This window comes from Spermophilus citellus (assembly GCF_964194105.1).
Source record: "Spermophilus citellus genome assembly, chromosome: 3".
In the NCBI taxonomy this organism is placed as follows: Eukaryota; Metazoa; Chordata; class Mammalia; order Rodentia; family Sciuridae; genus Spermophilus; species Spermophilus citellus.
In genome coordinates this window covers 139969205-139992860 of record NC_138184.1, presented here as the reverse complement: position 1 = coordinate 139992860, position 23656 = coordinate 139969205, and positions in this window count along the sequence as shown.

Genomic DNA, 23656 nt, shown 5'->3' with positions numbered 1-23656 from the left:
AACACATCAAAAAAAATAGTGCACCATGATCAAGTAGGATTCATCCCTGGGATGCAAGGATGGTTCAACATACGGAAATCAATAAATGTTATTCACCACATCAATAGACTTAAAGATAAGAACCATATGATCATCTCGATAGATGCAGAGAAAGCATTCGACAAAGTACAGCATGCCTTTATGTTCAAAACATTAGAAAAACTAGGGATAACAGGAACTTACCTTGACATTGTAAAATCTATCCATGCTAAGCCTCAGGCTAGCATCATTCTGAATGGACAAAAGTTGAAGGCATTCCCTCTAAAATCCGGAACAAGACAGGGATGCCCTCTATCTCCACTTCTATTCAATATAGTTCTCGAACACTGGCCAGAGCAATTAGACAGACGAAAGAAATTAAAGGCATAAAAATTGGAAAAGAAGAACTTAAATTATCACTATTTGCAGATGACATGATTCTATACCTAGAAGACCCAAAAGGGTCTACAAAGAAACTACTAGAACTAATAAATGAATTCAGCAAAGTGGCAGGATATAAAATCAACACGCATAAATCAAAGGCATTTCTGTATATCAGCAACAAAACTTCTGAAATGGAAATGAGGAAAAACACTCCATTCACAATATCCTCAAAAAAAATAAGATACTTGGGAATCAACCTAACAAAAGAGGTGAAAGATTTATACAATGAAAACTACAGAACCCTAAAGAGAGAAGTAGAAGAAGATCTTAGAAGATGGAAAAATATACCCTGTTCATGGATAGGCAGAACAAACATCATCAAAATGGCGATATTACCAAAAGTTCTCTATAGATTTAATACAATGCCAATCAAAATCCCAACAGCATTTCTTGTAGAAATAGATAAAGCAATCATGAAATTCATATGGAAAAATAAAAGACCCAGAATAGCAAAAGCAATTCTAAGCAGAAAGAGTGAATCAGGCAGTATAGCGATACCAGATTTCAAACTATATTACAGAGCAATAGTGACAAAAACAGCATGGTACTGGTACCAAAACAGGCGGGTGGACCAATGGTATAAAATAGAGGACACAGAGACTAACCCACAAAGTTACAACTATCTTATATTTGATAAAGGGGCTATAAGCATGCAATGGAGGAAGGATAGCATCTTCAACAAATGGTGTTGGGAAAACTGGAAATCCATATGCAACAAAATGAAACTGAATCCCTTTCTCTCGCCATGCACAAAAGTTAACTCAAAATGGATCAAGGAGCTTGATATCAAATCAGAAACTCTGCGTCTGATAGAAGATAAAGTTGGCTCCGATCTACAGATTGTGGGGTCGGGCTCCAAATTCCTTAATAGGACACCCATAGCACAAGAGTTAACAACTAGAATCAACAAATGGGACTTAATTAAACTTAAAAGTTTTTTTTCAGCAAAAGAAACAATAAGAGAGGTAAATAGGGAGCCTACATCCTGGGAACTAATTTTTACGCCTCACACTTCAGATAGAGCCCTAATATCCAGAGTATACAAAGAACTCAAAAAACTAGACAATAAGATAACAAATAACCCAATCAACAAATGGGCCAAGGACCTGAACAGACACTTCTCAGAGGAGGCTATACAATCAATCAACAAGTACATGAAAAAATGCTCTCCATCTCTAGCAGTCAGAGAAATGCAAATCAAAACCACCCTAAGATACCATCTCACTCCAGTAAGATTGGCAGCCACTATGAAGTCAAACAACAACAAGTGCTGGCGAGGATGTGGAGAAAAGGGTACACTTGTACATTGCTGGTGGGACTGCAAATTGGTGCGGCCAATTTGGAAAGCAGTTTGGAGATTCATGGGAAAGCTGGGAATGGAACCACCATTTGACCCTGCTATTGCCCTTCTCGGACTATTCCCTGAAGACCTTAAAAGAGCATGCTACAGGGACACTGCCACATCGATGTTCATAGCAGCACAATTCACAATAGCTAGACTGTGGAACCAACCCAGATGCCCTTCAATAGACGAATGGATAAAAAAAATGTGGCATCTATACACAATGGAGTACTATGCAGCAATAAAAAATGACAAAATCATAGAATTTTCAGGGAAATGGATGGCATTAGAGCAGATTATGCTTAGTGAAGCTAGCCAAACCCTAAAAAACAGATACCAAATGTCTTCTTTGATATAATGAGAGCAAGTATGAACAGAGCAGGGAGGAAGAGTAGGAAGAAAAGAGTAACATTAAACAGAGACTTGAGATGGGAGGGAAAGGGAGAGAAAAGGGAAATTGCATGGAAATGAAGGGAGACACTCATTGCTAAACAAAATTACATATAAGAGGTTGTGAGGGGAATGGGAAAATAAACAAAGAGAGAAATGAATTACAGTAGATGGGGTAGAGAGAGAAGATGGGAGGGGAGGGGAGGGGGGATAGTAGGGGATAGGAAAGGTAGCAGAATACAACAGTCACTAATATGGCATTATGTAAAATTGTGGATGTGTAACTGACGTGATTCTGCAATCTGCATTTGGGGTAAAATTGGGAGTTCATAACCCATGTCAATCTAATGTATGAAATATAATATGTCAAGAGCTTTGTAATGTTGTGAACAACCAATAAAAAAAATGTAAAAAAAAAAAAAGAAATCTTAAAAAAAAAAAAAGAAATATTAAGTAATAATAAAACAGTAAATTATCAAGCCAGGAAAAGAATGCAAATTTTAAATCACATTTTCTGTCTAAGGATCACAATTTTTAAATTTAGCTCAGTATATTTTTAGACTTTAATAATCTCAAAGCAAAATGTTTATCTGTAAATGAACTTGTTTTAGCCTATTCTGTATTTAGTCTGAGAATAATGTCAAGATGTCTTCAAGAGCATGTAAAAAAATTACATTTACATTTCTCTAAGGGAAGAAATTCAAACACAGATTTCATATATTCACAAAAGTAATAAATAGTACAAAGCTTCCAAAAAAAAGGCTCCTTTCACCATGCTAAGCCATTCTCTGTAGATACAAACTGTTTCCTGTACTGCTATATTGTAATGAGTATCATCCTAAAATAAAATTCTTACATGAAACCTCTTTCAATGTGAAATAAAATATACCAATTCTGTTATAATATTTCAATGTTATTTGCTAGCTTCAACTTTAACCTCTTACTGTTAAGAGCTTAAAACCCTAAATGCTATTCAACCTTGTTTAATCAGTAGCTTTGATTTTCAAGTTACAAAATTTAGATTAGAAAGTGTGTTCTCTCCCTTTTTTAAGATTCAGCAGAATGGAGATTCCAGATCCCCATTTCCCTTTTTGATATGAATTGTTCAGGTTGCCTGTGCAGCTAAGGTGCTTATGAAGTTCAGCCCTTCTCTTCAGCATGGCAACTCACTTAGGAAAATGTTTTAAACTGCAGCTTGGGGGCAACATAAGCCTTAGGAAGTTTTTGTCCATCATCACCTCTGGCAATTTTTGGAACATTTTTCTGATTGTTTACTTTGTCCTTTTTTCTTAACACTCTTCTACCCATGTATCCCAAATAAAAACTGTAGTTAAATCAATTTACCTGTGTTGCTTTGGAACACAAAAGACAAAAACATTGATATGAGTGAGTAAACAAATACATAGTGTTTGAATGTATATTTGGACACAGTCATAACAAACTCATTTGTTTCTTATCTCAAAAAGCAGAATAAAGGGGGCTGGGGCTGGGGCTTATCGGTAGAGCTCTCGTCTAGCATATGCGAGGCGCTGGGTTCAATCCTCAGTACCACATAAAAATAAATAATTAAAATAAAGATCTAGTCTTTGTTTCAAAGGAAACCCACAACAAAATCATTGAGGGGAAAAAAATAAAGGGTAGAAGCTGCATACTCTATGTAAAAGAACAATCTGGAAGGATATATTAGAATGCATGTCAAAAAACTAGAAAATACAGTACATCTTCCAACTTCAATCTGTAACTCATTAAAGCAATCAAAATTTTTTCATCAAAAAATATAAACAAAATAATTTTTAAATTGCTCATCCATATGATGATGAGCTTAAAAAATGGCATTATTGCTGGACATAACTTTGATTAAAACAGAAATTCAAGTAAGTATGAGTAGTTATTACATGTTTTCAGAAGTGCTAGTTAAAAAGTTGTGGTGATATCCCTGTTATACTAGATAAATTTGTAAAACTGCATTTAATTAGAATTATATCATCCTTGATTAGTCTAACGTAACAGAAAAGAAATAGGTCAATGGCTATTTTTAGTTAAATAAAAATTGGTTCAAATTAAGCAAAAAACTAACCTAGTTTATTCCAACCCTGAAAATCAGTATTCATGATTTTTATATGATTTTTTACAAGGTATTATGTGATTTCTTAATGTTCACTCAAAAGAAATGTTCTGATTTCACATATGCCTTTACCCAAATATTCATAACATTATTATTACACGTAAACAACCAAAGTGCTTTAATAGGAAACAATCTTTAGCAATATTTATTAAATATGTAAGTTTACTAATCCATTTTTCATTACTATAGCAAGATGCCCGAGACCAGCTAACTTTATGAAGAAAAGAGGTTTTAAGCTCCATTTGGGGAGTTGAAAGTCCAAACAGCACAGTGCCAACTCTGGCAAGAGCTCCATAGTAAATAGCAGGATACTTGAGGGAGGAAGAATAGATCACATCACCAAAACAAGAAGCCAGAGAAAGACTCAGGGATCAAGACCACTTTCCATGACAGCTTCCTTAATCCCTTGGGAGCACAGCTCCCCCAGTAACCTAAGGACCACCCACTCAGCTCCACCTCTTAAAGATCCTACCACCTTCCAACATTACCACACTGTAGACCAAGTTCCCACCCAACACATGTACCCTTTAGGGACACACTCAAACCATATCCAAACCATACCAGTAAGTTATGAATTTCCAAAGTGGGTATTATTACAGAAGGAAATTCTATAAAATAATATAATTGTGCATCAAAATACCACAAGAATAAAGGTAAAAGATACCTGTCACAACAAGTCAAAGTCAGCCAAGCATGGTGGCACACACCTATAATCCCAACAACTCAGGAGGCTGAAGCAGGAGGATGGCAACTTCAAGGCCAGCCTCATCAACCTACTGAGAACCTACCTCAAAAAAAAAAAAATATATATATATATATATATACATATACACACACATATATATTTTTAATACATAAAAATCCCCCTTTTAAAGGGGGCAGAAGACATAGGTTAGTGGGTTAGAATGGTTGCTTTGCATACATGAGGGCCTGAGTTCAATCCCCAAAACTGCAAAACAAGTCAAAACTATACAGATATTTCTTATTTAAGACATGTTCAATTATAAACAAAGTAAATATTTCTCTACCTACTGTGTCCTAAAACCATAAAGATATATATCTAAGGTTCAAAATAGATCTGATGCTCAAAGATTCATCATTTTATGTTTTATTGCGTTCCAAAGTTAATTTTTTTTTAGTTCAGAATATCGTGTTCTAGAGCTACATGGAGACATGGCTAAACAAGAAATCTATAAGAAACAGATTTGGTGTCATGTGCTCTTTGGATTGCCTCAGCCAAAATCATTAGAATATCAAAATAACTGGAATCTTAAAGCAGTGTATCATTTTGTCCTTTGGGGGAATGGTGTTTGTAACACTGACAATCTCAGAGACAGCAATATTAATTCTGCAAACAGCTGGCCCAGAGAAGTTCCCATGAGTGAAAATGGCATTAACCCTAGTGACTCCAGCAAAGAGTAGCTTGTCTGCAGCATGAAGTGTTGTGCCATATGCATTAGGCATGTCATCAGTGAGGATAGCTATCAATGTTTTTGTTGTTGTTTATTTAGTTTTTTTATGTGGTGCTGGGGATCAAACCCAGTGCCTCACATATGCTAGGCAAGCACCCTACCACTGAGCCACAACCCCAGCCCACAACCATCAGTCGTCGACATCACCAACCAAAAACATCCTACCACCCGCCCTTGCACCCCCATGGCTCTCCTCTCTCAGCGAAGGAAGGCAAACTCCATGTTTGGTCTATCAATGAGTTATGGAGTCCTTTTAGACCCTCCTACTTCAGGTAAAACAGTGACATAGTTCCTATAGTCTACAATATTCTCTTGGATCCACATGTAAGTCATCCACAGAGATAGTGAAGAATCTCTGTACCTGAACAGCATGCAATCCATGGTAATGATGTGTTCCTCCTCAGTTACTGAAACGAATTGGCTAAAGTTTTGGAGTAACTGGATCATGACCCTTGTCCTTTTTAATTCATTGGGTATATGGAAAACATGGGAATCCCGCCTTTGCTTTGGAGGACCATGTGGTTTTCACCCATCAATGATAATGAGAGGTTACGTCAAGGCGTCATTCATTTTCACACTGTAGGATACAAACAGCTTCATCTCTCACACTCACCAATCATTATACTGACCCCCTGATGGCTGAACTTCTTAGAGACCACCTTGTGCAGCTCCAGCCCCAGCCTATTCACCACTTTGGGGAACAGATCTTGGTGTGAACTGCTGCAAACAGTACCACATCAGCGATGGCAGGCTTGATAGAGCCATGGGATGCTCAAGGTGGTGGCAGTGGCAAGAGCAGGGAATAAGCTGCCAGTAGGTACCATTGGAAGAGGAAGGGGAGGAGGAGGTTGAGAAGTGCTATGGCTGAGCTGGGGCAGGGAGCCCAGCTCTTGAGGAAATATTCTTAATTTTGCCACATGTTGCTTCACCTCTTTCACATTCATTCTTTTCCATGAGAACAAAGAAAAAGACTACAATACAAAAAAGGAAGTGACCCACCAAGATTTTAGTGTAGATTATAAAATCAGTACTACTAGAATTTTCAAGATTCCTGAAGACACTGTAATTCCCCACAATGTTATTCTGGTGGCTCCTTCCCTATGATTTGCAGGAAACTTTTTAAAAACAAAACAAGTTTGTATGCTTGTGCAGCACATGCTTTAAGGACCTTGAGTTCCTCAGGAGAAACCTTGTGCCATTGCTGCCAGAGAGGCTGCAGACCATCTTACACAGAAAGCATCCCAGTGTTGTGCAATGAGTTGGGAGGGCAGTTCTGTTCCCAGCCAAGATCCCTTCCAGATGAGGTCTCTTCTTGCCATAGGAGACTACAGTTACAAAGCAGAAAAAAAGTTTACTAAGGTTGAAAGCAGGCACCAAAGTATCATACTGGACCACTTTCTAGTAAGGCAGATAAGAGCTACTCCAAGAAAAGCAAAAACAGAATGACCTCAATATATTGCAGCATATATTGAAAGAAACAATTGATTCCCATCAATTGATTTCCATGGAGTAAACACCAACTTTTTGCAAACAATTGCAAAAGTAGAGTCAGAGACCTTGATACAAGGGCACCAAGTACTAAGATTAATCCCACTAGAATGAGAACCACATGGGACAAATGTAAGAGGAGTGACAGATTCTGGGCACAGAAGACTTGATATGAACAAAGACTATTCTGTGGTCCATTGGCTGAGAAGTCTGCACTGGTCAGCATGCTTTCAGCATCAAAATACCAAAACAGAAAGCCCTAATCCAAATTAGGTGAAATTATAAGAAAATCCATTGACCCACTAAACTGGAACACCGAATACAGAGTAGCTCCATCTCCATTTCTTTGACCACCTACCTGTCTTGGCTCCATCCTTAGACTGGTAAAGAGAGAGCTACAATCGCTCCTGGCCTTATCACACACACAGCAAAAGCCTGAGAGTGAACATCTCTTCCTGCAGATTTCTCTTAAGAGAAAATAAGCTTTTCCCAGTACTCCCCAACAAACTTCCCAAATTGAGTCAGATGCTCATTTCTGATTCAACCACTAAAAAATGTTAAGAGTACTATTATTGCCTCAAACAGTTTAGGCCCATCCTTGGAGCCACAAAACCTTACCCACAGTATGGCTGTGCCTCAGTGGTGGGAAAGCATGATGGATGGTAAGAAGATACTGTAAAGGTTTCCCAACAGTATCTTGGGAGAAACTAGAAATCATGCTGGAACTCTACAAAATATCCTTAAGAGTTTAAAACTTACTTACCTTTGTGCTAATTAGGACTTTTGAGTTACAAGTAACAGAAACATAATTCAAATCAGTTTAAGTAAAACATGGAACTGAATGGTCTTCAGCATCTAAGAAAATATTACCCTTTTCTAAGCCAACCTGAGAGAATATCCAGGGATGCAGCCGGGCCATGGTTGGAACAAGACCATGAGTGCTCAGGGCTCTCCCTTTATCACTTAACTTTGCTTCTTTTTGAATATCTTTCTTTCCCAATCAGACTGGCTTTTTTTTACATAGCAGGAAACTTAGTTGATGGCAGCTCCTAAGATTTCTATCTTATAGCTTCAGCTACTGGAGAGAGACTGAATTCAAGCCTCTCTAGTCCCAAGTTCAAAATTCCTTGGAAAGAGTTTCAATGACTGAACTTCCGTTAGATGACAATGCCTTGACTAATCAACTAAAACCCAGGGCTTGTCAGTCACTCTACACTAACACAGCAACTTCTGTTTTAACTACATGGAGAGAGAAACTCTAGGAGAACAATTTCAAGTGTCTACTACAACAATTATGCTCGAGAACCAACTACATAGAACTCTCATTCCAAGGGGAGGGCCCCTTCATTTGCAAAAGTATTTCATAAAAACAACTCCACAAGCCAGGTGCAGTGGCACACACCTGTAATTCCAGAGGCTCAGAAGGCTGAGGCAGGAGGATCACGAGTTCAAAGCCAGCCTCAACAAAAAGTGAGGCACTAAACAACTCAGTGAGACCCTGTCTTTATCTAAAATACAAAATAGGGAAAAGAGGAAGATGGCGGCGGGAAGTGAGTAAGCCGCTCTGTGCTCCGCGCCGCTGCGTCTGAAAAGATGAGGTAAAGATCATTAAAGGAGATCTGTCGGCAAAAACCCAGCACCGTGTCAAGAAAGGGGCCTAGGTGGAGTGAATCCGCCACTAATCCAGCCAAGGTGGAGGGAGTCCATCACGACTTCAGCGCGAGCAGTAAGGCTGCAGCCCCAGCTGCACGGCTCTATCGGCCCCATCTCCTTCTCCTCTCCGCCTCTCCGCCTTGCTTCTCCCCAGCTGTCTCTCCTCCCAAGCTCAGTCTCTAAATCTAGATCTCAATTTCTTTCCCCCACCCCGCCCGCTCTCCCGCGTGTCCGGTACCCGGCCAGCGCGGCCCTGAGGCGCCGCCTCCCCTCCCCCAACCCGCACCCCCTCCCCGGGGGTTCCGAAGGCCGCTGCTGCCGCCGCCGCCGCCACCGCCGCCTCCCGCGGAGCACCATAGAGCAGACTCTTCACCGCGCGAAAGAGCTGCCGAATTAAATGAAACAGCTGATAAGATGAGAGACAATTTAAAATCCAAGTGATCCGAGAACACGCACTGAGCCCTGATCCGCTGAATTCAAACTCCCGGTCACCTGCTTCCCGCAGACAAACAGCTATGACTCGGCATTAATTCATCCGGCTGAAACAACTGGTCAGCCCTTCTCATCATACCTAGGTAAGTACCTACCGAGCCTTCATAAGTAGTGGCCACAGGTTTGAAATGGGGCTTGGGAGAGAAGGACCCACCCGTTGAATTGGTCGCCCGGCAAAGGGAAACGACGTCATCAGACTGCTGCGGAGGAGATAACTTCGTTGAAACCGGCAGCTACAGGTGTGTGATCCCATAGCCTTCCCTCTCCACACATCGGGAAAACCTTAAGGGCCCCTCCCAGCTCTCCCGTGAGTGCTACAGCCAGCCCGAGGGAATCAGAGGTGGTGCGGACCCACAGCGCGGAACTACCACTCCCACCAGGGCTGACTGCTGAGGTCTCTTGCACCAGCTACGGGGAAGTGGATACCAGAGGGCAAGTAAAAGCCGCTGAGGATTCTCAGCCCCAAACTCTACAAGCTTAGGGTCTGAGGGAATGGCAAACTGGAAGAGTGTGCCCAGTCGTTCATGAAAACAGGGCTCCCGGGAGCAGCAGACCTGGCGTGTAGCCAGTATTGTGGTGAGAGGGGCCTGGCTAAAGAAAAAGTGGGAAGTGACTAGACACAAGAGGAGGCCCTAGACACTCAGGATTGGAGACTCGCCCAGTCTGGGAGGAGCTGCTGCACAGTGATTGGTTCCCGCATATTGACAGGAGAAACTTGGCTGGTGGGCACAGCGCCATCTACTGGAAGAGAAGTTAATCAAACTCTAAGAAGGCATTTATTAGTTTTTTTTTTCTTTTTTTGATTTGGGTTTTTCTTTCATTTTCATTTTTTTCTTTCTTGTTGTTTTATTAATTTTTTTTACAAAATATTTTTTTAATTTTTTTCTACTAATTTTAATTTAATTTTTTTAAAATATTATTATTTTATTTTTTTGTTTTTTTTTGTTTTGTTTTTCTCTTGTTAATTTTTTTCTTTTTTAGTTCCTATTTTTTTCTTCTTTAGTCTTTTCATTTTTCTTATCCCCCCTTTCCTTGAATTCTACCTGCCTACTCTCATTCTCTTTAGAGACTTCTTCCCTTCCCTTCAAATACCTTTCCTCCCAAACATCAAATTAATTTACAGGAGTAAACAGTAACTCAGCAGTCAAACAGAACAAGAAGTAACATGAGCAGCTTCAAAAAACAAGGAAGAAAAGGAGTACAAACAATGCAGGACAGCCTAAATATTCAGGAGGACCTAGAGTCATCAGAAAAATGGTCATATAAAGAACTCAAGGAACACCTTAGACAGATGGAATGGAACCTTAAAGAGGATAAAAGACAGCAAATCCAAGCAGTGAAAGAACACATTGAGAATGAATTCCATAAACAGATAAAAGAAGAAGTTAAGCATCTTTATCAGGAGAGAGAAATTATAAAAAATAATCAAACAATAATTCGAGAAATGAAGGAAACGATAAACCAAATTAAAAACTCAATTGACAGTATCACTAACAGAGTGGAGCAAGTAGAAACCAGAACATCAGATAATGAAGACAAAATATATCATCTTGAAAACAGTCTAGCCAACTCAGAAAGGCTGGTAAAAAATCATGAGAAAAACATCCAAGAGTTATGGGATAACATAAAAAAACCAAACTTACGAGTCATTGGGATAGAAGAAGGTACAGAGATTCAAACCAAGGGAATGAGAAACCTGCTGAATGAAATAATTACAGAAAACTTTCCAGAAATAAAAAAGGAAACAGATATACAAATTGAAGATGCATACAGGACACTGAGCACACAAAATCACAGTAGACCAACGCCAAGACACATTGTTATGAAGATATCCAGTATACAGAACAAAGAGAAAATATTAAAAGCTACAAGAGAAAGGAGACAGATTACATTTAGGGGTAAACCAATACGGTTAACAACGGATTTTTCATCACAGACACTGAAAGCAAGAAGGTCATGGAACAACGTATTTCAAACACTGAAAGACAATGGATGCCAACCAAGAATTCTGTATCCAGCAAAATTAAGCTTCAGGTATGACAACGAAATAAAAATCTTTCATGATAAACAAAAGTTAAAAGAATTTGCAGCCAGAAAACCAGCATTGCAAAGCATTTTGAGCAAAACACTACAAGAAGAAGAAATGAAAAACAATAACCAAAACCATCAGTGGGAAGTGCCTCAGTAAACACAGAGGGCGAGGGGAAAGACAATCATGGAGAAACAAACTAAAAAATTTTTTAAAAAAAGGATAAACAATCAAACATGGATGGAAGTTCAAACCACATATCAATAGTAACTCTGAATGTTAATGGCTTAAACTCTCCAATAAAGCGACATAGGCTGGTATCATGGATTAAAAAAACAAATCCAACAATATGCTGCCTCCAGGAGACACATCTGATTGGAAAAGACATACACAGGCTGAAGGTGAAAGGATGGGAAAAAATATACCACGCACACGGTCCTAGCAAGCAAGCAGGGGTGGACATCCTCATATCGAATAAAATCGACTTCAAGACTAAGTTAATCAAAAGGGATAAAGAAGGTCATTGTATACTGTTAAAAGGAACCATTCACCAACAAGACATAACAATTATCAATATTTTTTTTAATTATTTTATTGTTGGTTGTTCAAAACATTACATAGTTCTTATTATACCATATTTCACAGATTGATTCAAGTGGGTTATGAACTCCCATTTTTACCCCGTATACAGATTGCTGTGTCACATCAGTTACATTTCCATTGATTTACAAATTGCCTTTCTAGTGACTGATGTATTCTGCTGTCTATCCCATTCTCCACTGTCCCCTCACCCCTCCCCTCCCCTCCCCTCCCCTACTCTCTCTCCATCCCCTCTACTATAAATCGTTTCTTCCACTTATATAATTTTTCTCCTACTCCTCCTTTCCTCTTATATGTAATTGTGTATAACCCTGAGGCTCACCTTCCAGTTCCATGCAATTTCCCTTAACTCTCACTTTCCCTCGCGCCTATCATCCCTGTTTAATGTTATTCTTCTTCTCCAGCTCTTCGTCTCTACCCTGTCCTTGGTTACTCCCCTTATATCAAAGAAGACATTTGACATTTGTTTTTTAAGGATTGGCTAGCTTCACTTAGCATAATCTGCTCTAATGCCATCCATTTCCCTCCAAATTCTATGATTTTGTCATTTCTTATTGCAGAGTAATACTCCATTGTGTATAAATGACACATTTTTTAATCCATTCATCTATTGAAGGGCTTCTAGGTTGGTTCCACAATCTTGCTATCGTGAATTGTGCTGCTATGAACATCGATATAGCAGTGTCCCTGTAGCATGCTCTTGTTAGGTCTTTAGGGAATAGACCGAGGAAGGGAATAGCTGGGTCAAATGGTGGTTCCATTCCCAACTTTCCAAGAAATCTCCATACTGCTTTCCAAATTGGCTGCACCATTTTGCAGTCCCACCAACAATGAACAAGTGTACCCATTTCCCCGCATCCTCGCCAGCACTTGTTGTTGTTGGATTTCTTAATGGCTGCCAATCTTACTGGAGTGAGATGGTATCTTAGGGTGGTTTTGATTTGCATTTCTCTGACTGCTAGCGATGTTGAGCATTTTTTCATGTACTTGTTGATTGATTGTATGTCCTCCTCTGAGAAGTGTCTGTTCAGGTCCTTGGCCCATTTGTTGATTGGGTTATTTGTTATCTTATTATCTAATTTTTTGAGTTCTTTGTATACTCTGGATATTAGGGCTCTATCTGAAGTGTGTGGGGTAAAGATTTGTTCCCAGGATGTAGGCTCCCTGTTTATCTCTCTTATTGTTTCTTTTGTTGAGAGAAAACTTCTTAGTTTGAGTAAGTCCCATTTGTTGATTCTGGTTGTTAACTCTTGCGCTATGGGTGTCCTATTGAGGAATTTGGGGCCTGACCCCACAGTATGTAGATCATAGCCGACTTTTTCTTCTATCAGACGCCGTGTCTCTGATTTAATATCGAGCTCCTTGATCCATTTTGAGTTAACTTTTGTGCATGGCGAGAGAAAGGGATTCAGTTTCATTTTGATGCAAATGGATTTCCAGTTTTCCCAGCACCATTTGTTGAAGATGCTATCCTTCCTCCATTGCATGCTTTTAGCCCCTTTATCAAATATAAGATAGTTGTAGTTTTGCGGATTGGTTACTGTGTCTTCTATTCTGTACCATTGGTCCACTCGCCTGTTTTGGTACCAGTACCATGCTGTTTTTGTTACTATTGCTCTGTAGTATAGTTTGAAGTCTGGTATCGCTATACCGCCTGATTCACACTTCCTGCTTAGCATTGTTTTTGCTATTCTGGGTCTTTTATTATTCCATATGAATTTCCTGATTGTTTTATCTATTTCTACAAGAAATGCTGTTGGGATTTTGATTGGGATAGCATTGAACTTATAGAGAACTTTTGGTAATATCGCCATTTTGATGATGTTAGTTCTGCCTATCCATGAGCAGGGTATATTTTTCCATCTTCTGAGGTCTTCTTCTATGTCTCTTTTTAGGGTTCTGTAGTTTTCATTGTATAGGTCTTTCACCTCTTTTGTTAGATTGATTCCCAGGTATTTTATTTTTGGGGGGGATATTGTGAATGGAGTAGTTGTCCTCATTTCCGTTTTAGAGGATTTGTCGCTGATGTACAGGAATGCATTTGATTTATGTGTGTTGATTTTATATCCCGCCACTTTGCTGAATTCATTTATTAACTCTAATAGTTTCTTTGTAGACCCTTTTGGGTCTGTTAGGTATAGAATCATATCGTCTGCAAATAGTGATAATTTAAGTTCTTCTTTTCCTATTTTTATGCCTTTAATTTCTTTCGTCTGTCTAATTGCTCTGGCCAGTGTTTCGAGGACTATGTTGAACAGAAGTGGTGAGAGAGGGCATCCCTGTCTTGTACCAGATCTTAGAGGGAATGCCTTCAATTTTTCTCCATTCAGGATGATGCTGGCCTGTGGCTTATCATAGATTGCTTTAACAATGTTGAGGAATGATCCTGTTATCCCTAATTTTTCTAGAGTTTTGAACATAAAGGGATGCTGTACTTTGTTGAATGCCTTTTCTGCATCTATCGAGATGATCATATGGTTCTTATTTTTAAGTCTATTGATGTGGTGAATAACATTTATTGATTTCCGTATATTGAACCAGCCTTGCATCCCAGGGATGAATCCTACTTGATCATGGTGTATAATTTTTTTGATATGTTTTTGAATCCGATTCACCAGAATTTTATTGAGGATTTTTGCATCTAGGTTCATTAGAGATATTGGTCTGTAGTTTTCTTTCTTTGAAGTGTCTTTGTCTGGTTTAGGAATCAGGGTGATGTTGGCCTCGTAGAATGTATTTGGAAGTTCTCCCTCTTTTTCTATTTCCTGAAATAACTTGAAAAGTATTGGTGTTAGTTCCTCTTTAAAGGTTTTGTAAAATTCTGCTGTATACCCATCCGGTCCTGGGCTTTTCTTAGTTGGTAGTCTTTTGATGGTTTCTTCTATTTCCTCTATTGTTATTGGTCTGTTTAGGTTGTCTATATCTTCCTGACTCAATCTGGGCAGATCATATGACTTAAGAAATTTATCGATGCCTTCACTATCTTCTATTTTATTGGAGTATAAGGATTCAAAGTAATTTCTGATTATCTTCTGTATTTCTGAAGTGTCTGTTGTGATATTGCCTTTTTCATCCCGTATGCTAGTAATTTGGGTTCTCTCTCTTCTTCTCTTCATTAGCATGGCTAAGGGTCTGTCAATTTTATTTATTTTTTCAAAGAACCAACTTTTGGTTTTGTCAATTTTTTCAATTGTTTCTTTTGTTTCAATTTCATTAATTTCAGCTCTGATTTTAATTATTTCTTGCCTTCTACTTCTTTTGCTGTTATTTTGCTCTTCTTTTTCTAGGATTTTGAGATGAAGTATGAGATCATTTATTTGTTGGTTTTTTCTTTTTTTAAGGAATGAACTCCAAGCAATGAATTTTCCTCTTAAAACTGCTTTCAATGTGTCCCATAGATTCCGATATGTTGTGTCAGTGTTTTCATTTATCTCTAAGAATTTTTTAATTTCCTCCTTGATGTCTTCTATGACTCATTGGTCATTCAGTAACCTATTGTTCATTCTCCTCGTGGTGCATGATTTTTCCTTCCTTCTTTTATCGTTGATTTTCAGTTTCATTCCATTATGATCAGATAGGATGCATGGTATTATTTCTACTCCTTTATATTGTCTAAGAGTTGCCCTGTGACATAATATATGATCTATTTTTGTGAAGGATCCATGTGCTGCTGAGAAAAATGTGTAACTACTTGATGTTGGGTGGTATATTCTATATATGTCAATTAAGTCTAGGTTGTTAATTGTGTTGTTGAGTTCTATAGTTTCCTTATTTAACTTTTGTTTGGAAGATCTGTCCAGTGGTGAGAGAGGTGTGTTGAAGTCTCCCATGATTATTGTATGGTGGTCTATTAGACTCTTGTACTTGAGAAGAGTTTGCTTGATGAACGTAGGTGCACCATTGTTTGGGGCATATATATTTATGATTGTTATGTCTTGTTGGTGTATGGTTCCCTTGAGCAGTATGCAGTGTCCCTCTTTATCCTTTTTGATTAATTTTGGCTTGAAATCTATTTTGTTTGATATGAGTATGGACACTCCTGCTTGTTTCCGCAGTCCATATGAGTGGAATGATTTTTCCCAGCCTTTCACCTTCAGTTTATGTATATCTTTTCCTATCAAATGCGTCTCCTCTAGGCAACATATTGTTGGATCTTGTTTTGTGATCCATTCGACTAGCCTGTGTCTCTTAATTGGTGAGTTTAAGCCATTAACATTTAGGGTTATTATTGAGATTAGGTTTGTTCCTCCAGTCATATTTGTTTATTTATGTTACTAAACCTGATTAGTTTTCCTCTTTGGTTACTTTCCCCCCTTTACTGTCCTATCTCCCACTGATGGTTTTCAATGTTATTTTCAGTTTCCTCTTCCTGTAATGTTTTGCCAAGGATTTTTTGAAGAGATGGTTTTCTAGCTGCGAATTCTTTTAACTTTTGTTTATCGTGAAAGGTTTTAATTTCATCTTCCATCCTGAAGCTTAATTTCGCCGGATACACGATTCTTGGTTGGAGCCCATTTTCTTTCAGTGTTTGAAATATGTTATTCCAGGATCTTCTAGCTTTCAGAGTCTGTGTTGAGAGATCAGCTGTTATCCTGATTGGTTTGCCCCTAAATGTAATCTGCTTTCTTTCTCTTGTAGCTTTTAAAATTCTCTCCTTATTCTGTATGTTGGGCATCTTCATTATAATGTGTCTAGGTGTGGATCTCTTATGATTTTGCACTTTTGGCGTCCTGTAGGCTTCTAGGATATGGGATTCTGTTTCATTCTTCAAGTCTGGGAAGTTTTCTCGTATTATTTCATTGAGTAGATTGTTCATTCCTCTGGTTTGGAGCTCTGTGCCCTCCTGTATCCCAATGACTCTTAAGTTTGGCCTTTTAATGTTATCCCATATCTCTTGGATGTTCTGCTCATGGTTTCTTAGCAGTCTTGCTGAACTGTCTATGTTCTTCTCAAGTTGAAATACTTTGTCTTCATTGTCTGATGTTCTATCTTCTAAGTGATCTATTCTGCTGGTAGTATTGTCAATTGAGGTTTTAAGTTGGTTTATTGCTTCCTGCATTTCTAGGATTTCTATTTGTTTGTTCTTTATTACTTCTAGCTCCCTGTGAAATTGATCTTTTACTTCCTGGATTTGTTTCTGTAGTTCCTTGTCAATGTGATCTTTCATTGTCTGATTTTGCTGTCTCATGTCTTCCTTGAGAGTCCAGATCATCTGAAGCATGTATATCCTGAACTCTTTATCTGACATTCCATCTGTTGCAGCTATTACCTCTTCTAGGGTTGAGTTGACCTGCATTGCTTGTGGTCCTTTCTTTCCTTGTCTTTTCATGTTGCTTGCGTTTCTTTCTGCTTCGTGAAACTGTTGTGTTTTTGAAATTTTTCCCCCTGTTTATTTTTGTTGCTCTTGTATATTTGGGTTATCTCTCTTGTAGGGCGGGTAGTGGCTGTGATCCTCCTCTAATCAGGGTGATCTATATACTACGCTGGTTGGTCGTAGGTCTGCCCGCCCTGCGGGCACGGGTGGCTGCTCTACTCTGCCCCCACTCCAATTGCAGTGACGTTCCTACCACGTCCTCGGATCGTTGGTCCTGATCCGGACGTGGGCAGCAGCTCTTCTCCACCCCTACTCCAATTGATGTGACGTGTCTACCACGCTGGTCGGCCTCCAAGCCTGTTCCGCCGGTGGGTCTCAGATCTGCCCACCCTGCGGGCCTGGGCTGCAGTTCTGCTCAACCCCCACTCCCAGTGGGGGTACCTAACTGCCTCTCCAACGGGTCTCTGGGCTCCTTCCGGATGCTGGCGGCGGCTCTGTTCAACCCCCACTCCAACCAGTGTGACGTGACTGCCTCGATGCTACTCGTCCACTACACTGGCCGGCTGCCGAGCCTGTCCTGCCAGTGGGACGCAGGACTGCCTACCTTGCAGGGTCAGACGGCAGCTCTTCACGGCCTCTACTCCAAGTGGGTTGACTTGGCTACCCTGCCGTCGGGTCGCTGGTCCTGTTCCAGGCGTGGGCGGCTACTCTCCTTGGCCCCAGCTGCAGTTGGGGTGTCGCGATACCACACCAGCGGGACCCTTAGCCTGCTCTGGGCACAGGAGGCAGCTCCACTCTGCCCTCCAGGCCCCTGCAGTACCCAGCAGGACCCGGACCAAGAAGCAGTCCCTGTAGGATCCCCAACCCTGAGCCAGAGCCGCTTCGGGAGCCAGGAGCCGGTCTCTCCGATCCCCGCCACTTTCTGCTAGGAGCAGGCTCCTCAGGGCAACCGCCGAGGGTTCCCCAAACCCAGGCCAGAGCCGCCCCGCGAGCCCAAGCCTGGCCGCACCAGACTCTCCCTGCTAGGTGCCCAAGCCTGGCCGCACCAAACTCTCCCTGCTCGGTGTACGCTTCCCTTGGAGCAGAGTCTAAGACGCACTTCCCGCGGGCTCTCCAGCTCCGGGTCAAAACTGTTCCAGGAGACAGAGACCCGCTGCCCCTCGTCGCAAGTTTCACTTGTGGCTGGCCTCAGCTCGCGGTCCCCGCAGGCTCCGCGGCCCTGGGCTCAAGCAGCCACGAGGGCCAGAACCCAGCCTCTCCGATCCCTGCCACACTCTGCTAGGAGCAGGGTCCACAGAGGTACCCCAGCCTCAGGCCCAGGCGGCCCCCGCCCGGGCCTGGCAGCTCCAACCTCTCCCAGCTCAGTGTACGCTCAGACAGGGGCAGGGTCAAAGACACAGTCGCCGCGGGTTCCGTAGCCCCGGGCCAAGAAGGATCTCCCGCCCTGGGCCAAAGCAACCCGGGGAACTAGAATCTGGCCGCTCAAAGCCCGGCGCCCGCCTTGCCAGGGGTGAGGCCTGAAGAGTATTCTCCTCAGAGTTTCCAATCCCGAGCCTGAGCGATCTGTCTGCGCGACACATGCAAATACCAGCCTGGAATCACCTGTTCTGTAGTTGAATGAGCTGAGATCAGTAGAAAGCAGGGATGATTGCGTCAGCTCTCCATGATGGCGGCTGCAGTTCTCCTGCGTGTTCCGACCGGTGTCGGGAAACGAACTGGACCGATTCTCTCCTGTATTTCAAAGCTGGAATTCAGCACTCAGCGCGGCTAGTGTGCCACTGGCAGGAGCCTGCAGAATCCGCTTCGCTGTAATCCCTCTCTGGTAACTCGCGGCTAATTAACTCGGGCGCGTCCCAGATTCCATCCACGGGGCGGTCCACCGACCAAGTACTGCTTCGCTCCGTGTGGAGAAATCGCCCGCTACCAAGCCCCTGCAGCCGAATCCCGCGCGCTGGAATTTTGACCTCTAGATTCTGGAGCACTTCAATTTCACTGGGGATTCCCACCAAGGTAGCCTTCAGCCATTTCACCTCGTGTTTCTCCCACACAGTGGCGCAGCGTACTGGTGTGCTGTACTCCCTTGGCCGCCATCTTCCGGTCCCTCCAATTATCAATATTTACGCACCAAATAATGGTGCTGTGACATTCATAAAACAAATTCTCCTCAAATTCAAGAATCAAATAGACCACAACACAATAATTATCGGTGACTTCAACACACCTCTCTCACCATTGGACAGATCCTCCAAACAAAAGTTGAATAAAGAAACTATTGAACTCAATACCACAATCAATAACCTAGACTTAACTGACTTATATAGAATATATCAACCATCATCAAATGGATATACTTTTTTCTCAGCAGCACATGGATCCTTCTCAAAAATAGACCATATATTATGCCATAGGGCAACCCTCAGTAAATATAAAGGGGTGGAGATAATACCATGCATTTTATCTGATCATAATGGAATGAAACTGGAAATCAGAGATAAAAGAAGGAAGGAAAAATCCTACATCACATGGAAAATGAACAATATATTACTGAATGATCAATGGGTTACAGAAGACATAAAGGAGGAAATAAAAAAATTCTTAGAGATAAACGAAAATACAGACACAACATATCGGAATCTATGGGACACAATGAAAGCAGTTTTAAGAGGAAAATTCATCGCCTGGTGGTCATTCCTCAAAAAAAGAAGAAACCAACAAATAAATGAGCTCACACTCCAACTCAAAGCCCTAGAAAAGGAAGAGCAAAACAACAGCAAGTGTAGCAGAAGGCAAGAAATAATTAAAATCAGAGCAGAAATCAATGAAATTGAAACAAAAGAAACTATTGAAAAAATTAACAAAACTAAAAGTTGGTTCTTCGAAAAAATAAATAAGATTGACAGACCTTTAGCCATGCTAACGAAGAGAAGAAGAGAGAGAACTCAAATTACTAACATAAGGGATGAAAAAGGCAATATCACAACAGATGCTACAGAAATACAGAAGACAATTAGAAATTATTTTGAAAAACTATATTCCAATAAAATAGAGGATAGTGAAGACATCGATAAATTTCTTAAGTCATATGATTTGCCCAGACTGAGTCAGGAGGATACACACAATCTGAACAGACCAATATCAATGGATGAAATTGAAGAAGCCATCAAAAGACTACCAACCAAGAAAAGCCCAGGACCAGATGGGTATACAGCGGAGTTTTACAAAACCTTTAAAGAAGAATTAATACCAATACTTTTCAAGTTATTTCAGGATATAGAAAAAGAGGGAGCCCTTCCAAATTCATTCTATGAGGCCAACATCACCCTGATCCCGAAACCAGACAAAGACACCTCAAAGAAAGAAAACTACAGACCAATATCTCTAATGAACCTAGATGCAAAAATCCTCAATAAAATTCTGGCGAATCGAATACAAAAACACATCAAAAAAAATAGTGCACCATGATCAAGTAGGATTCATCCCTGGGATGCAAGGATGGTTCAACATACGGAAATCAATAAATGTTATTCACCACATCAATAGACTTAAAGATAAGAACCATATGATCATCTCGATAGATGCAGAGAAAGCATTCGACAAAGTACAGCATGCCTTTATGTTCAAAACATTAGAAAAACTAGGGATAACAGGAACTTACCTTGACATTGTAAAATCTATCCATGCTAAGCCTCAGGCTAGCATCATTCTGAATGGACAAAAGTTGAAGGCATTCCCTCTAAAATCCGGAACAAGACAGGGATGCCCTCTATCTCCACTTCTATTCAATATAGTTCTCGAACACTGGCCAGAGCAATTAGACAGACGAAAGAAATTAAAGGCATAAAAATTGGAAAAGAAGAACTTAAATTATCACTATTTGCAGATGACATGATTCTATACCTAGAAGACCCAAAAGGGTCTACAAAGAAACTACTAGAACTAATAAATGAATTCAGCAAAGTGGCAGGATATAAAATCAACACGCATAAATCAAAGGCATTTCTGTATATCAGCGACAAAACTTCTGAAATGGAAATGAGGAAAAACACTCCATTCACAATATCCTCAAAAAAAAATAAAATACCTGGGAATCAACCTAACAAAAGAGGTGAAAGATTTATACAATGAAAACTACAGAGCCCTATAGAGAGAAGTAGAAGAAGATCTTAGAAGATGGAAAAATATACCCTGTTCATGGATAGGCAGAACTAACATCATCAAAATGGCGATATTACCAAAAGTTCTCTATAGATTTAATACAATGCCAATCAAAATCCCAACGGCATTTCTTGTAGAAATAGATAAAGCAATCATGAAATTCATATGGAAAAATAAAAGACCCAGAATAGCAAAAGCAATTCTAAGCAGAAAGTGTGAATCAGGCGGTATAGCGATACCAGACTTCAAACTATATTACAGAGCAATAGTGACAAAAACAGCATGGTACTGGTACCAAAACAGGCGGGTGGACCAATGGTATAAAATAGAGGACACAGAGACTAATCCACAAAGTTACAACTATCTTATATTTGATAAGGGGGCTATAAGCATGCAATGGAGGAAGGATAGCATCTTCAACAAATGGTGCTGGGAAAACTGGAAATCCATATGCAACAAAATGAAACTGAATCCCTTTCTCTCACCATGCACAAAAGTTAACTCAAAATGGATCAAGGAGCTTGATATCAAATCAGAAACTCTGCGTCTGATAGAAGAAAAAGTTGGCTCTGATCTACAGATTGTGGGGTCGGGCTCCAAATTCCTTAATAGGACACCCACAGCACAAGAGTTAACAACTAGAATCAACAAATGGGACTTAATTAAACTTAAAAGTTTTTTCTCAGCAAAAGAAACAATAAGAGAGGTAAATAGGGAGCCTACATCCTGAGAACAAATTTTTACGCCTCACACTTCAGATAGACCCCTAATATCCAGAGTATACAAAGAACTCAAAAAATTAGACAATAAGATAACAAATAACCCAATCGACAAATGGGCCAAGGACCTGAACAGACACTTCTCAGAGGAGGATATACAATCAATCAACAAGTACATGAAAAAATGCTCTCCATCTCTAGCAGTCAGAGAAATGCAAATCAAAACCACCCTAAGATACCATCTCACTCCAGTAAGATTGGCAGCCACTATGAAGTCAAACAACAACAAGTGCTGGCGAGGATGTGGAGAAAAGGGTACACTTGTACATTGCTGGTGGGACTGCAAATTGGTGCGGCCAATTTGGAAAGCAGTTTGGAGATTCCTGGGAAAGCTGGGAATGGAACCACCATTTGACCCTGCTATTGCCCTTCTCGGACTATTCCCTGAAGACCTTAAAAGAGCATGCTACAGGGATACTGCCACATCGATGTTCATAGCAGCACAATTCACAATAGCTAGACTGTGGAACCAACCCAGATGCCCTTCAATAGATGAATGGATAAAAAAAATGTGGCATCTATACACAATGGAGTACTATGCAGCAATAAAAAATGACAAAATCATAGAATTTTCAGGGAAATGGATGGCACTAGAGCAGATTATGCTTAGTGAAGCTAGCCAATCCCTAAAAAACAAATACCAAATGTCTTCTTTGATATAATGAGAGCAACTATGAAAAGAGCAGGGAGGAAGAGTAGGAAGAAAAGATTAACATTAAACAGAGACATGAGATGGGAGGGAAAGGGAGAGAAAAGGGAAATTGCATGGAAATGAAGGGAGACCCTCATTGCTAAACAAAATTACATATAAGAGGTTGTGAGGGGAATGGGAAAATAAACAAAGAGAGAAATGAATTACAGTAGATGGGGTAGAGAGAGAAGTTGGGAGGAGAGGGGAGGGGGGATAGTAGGGGTTAGGAAAGGTAGCAGAATACAACAATTACTAATAGGGCATTATGTAAAATTGTGGATCTGTAACCGACATGATTCTGCAATCTGCATTTGGGGTAAAATTGGGGGTTCATAACCCACTTCAATCTAATGTATGAAATATGATATGTCAAGAGCTTTGTAATGTTGTGAACAACCAATAAAAAATTAAAATAAAATAAAATAAAATAAAATACAAAATAGGGCTGGGATGTGGCTCAGTGGTCGAGTGCCCCTGAGTTCAAGCCCCGTGCAGCAAAAAAGAAAAAAAAACCCACAGAAAAAGGGTGCATTCATACATTGTTGGTGGGACTGCAAATTGATGCAACCACTCTGGAAAGCAATATGGAGAGTCCTCTAAAAACTAGGATTGGAACCATCATTTGACCCAGTTTTGCACTCCCAGGTTTATATCCAAAAGACTT